The 780-nt window shown below is 47.3% G+C and overlaps 1 protein-coding gene across 1 annotated transcript in view; it reads right to left on the bottom strand.

Moving 5' to 3' along the window:
• Nucleotides 1-780, bottom strand: part of LOC118327610 (adhesion G protein-coupled receptor L1-like) — a 27,551-nt gene that overhangs the window by 17,602 nt on the left and 9,169 nt on the right. The window lies entirely within an intron of this gene.

The raw sequence follows: 780 nt of genomic DNA on the forward strand, positions 1-780 counted from the left end.
TCTCTCTCTCTCTGTGGGTGTGTGCAGTGTTGGATGGTCTACAACACACACTGATAAATGAGTGCACGTGAGAAAACACAGCAGGGTGGGAGGAGGACAGAATAAGAGAGAGAGAGACCGAGAGGAAAGAGAGAAAAAGAGATAACAATTGAGCAATCGTTGCAGCGAAAAGTCCTTCAATCTGTTGTTACCATGGTGATAGCACAGTGCAGTCTGAGGGAGCTAGCTAGAGAGAAAGAGCAAAGAGATACCTGGGTGTTGTGGCCTGGTGGTGTTTGTGTGTGAAACGCACGCATGTGAGTACGTGTTTTAAGTCCGTAATTACGCATAGGAGGCAAACAGTGGCCCACTGACCCATAAAAGAGTCTTTAATCTTTCTATCCTCACACACCACACACACACACACCACACACACACACAGTCAGGCATAGAGCTTAGGCCACTTTTCAGTAATCCTAAATAAATGATGTCGTGGAGAGGATCTCTTCCCCAGCAGGGGTAACGAGGTAAACAGCTGACTGCAGACGCAGGTGACCGGAGGGTGACGCTGCACTGTGGAGTTTTTACGAGGGGACATACGGGACACAGGCAGACGAGCTACACGAGAACAACAGTAATATGACTCCTTAATATAGACTGAACTCTTGGCCCAGCACAGAAGGCTGAACTGCATCATACACGGCATTACATCTATTTATTTTTCCTGCTTAGCATTCCAATCTGCTGCATATGTACACATGGATCTAGCATCATGGCCTCCAATGTGTGTGTGTGTGTGTG

The sequence above is a fragment of the Morone saxatilis genome, unplaced genomic scaffold, assembly GCF_004916995.1.
Source record: "Morone saxatilis isolate NCDOM2014 unplaced genomic scaffold, NCSU_SB_2.0 Contig17, whole genome shotgun sequence".
In the NCBI taxonomy this organism is placed as follows: Eukaryota; Metazoa; Chordata; class Actinopteri; family Moronidae; genus Morone; species Morone saxatilis.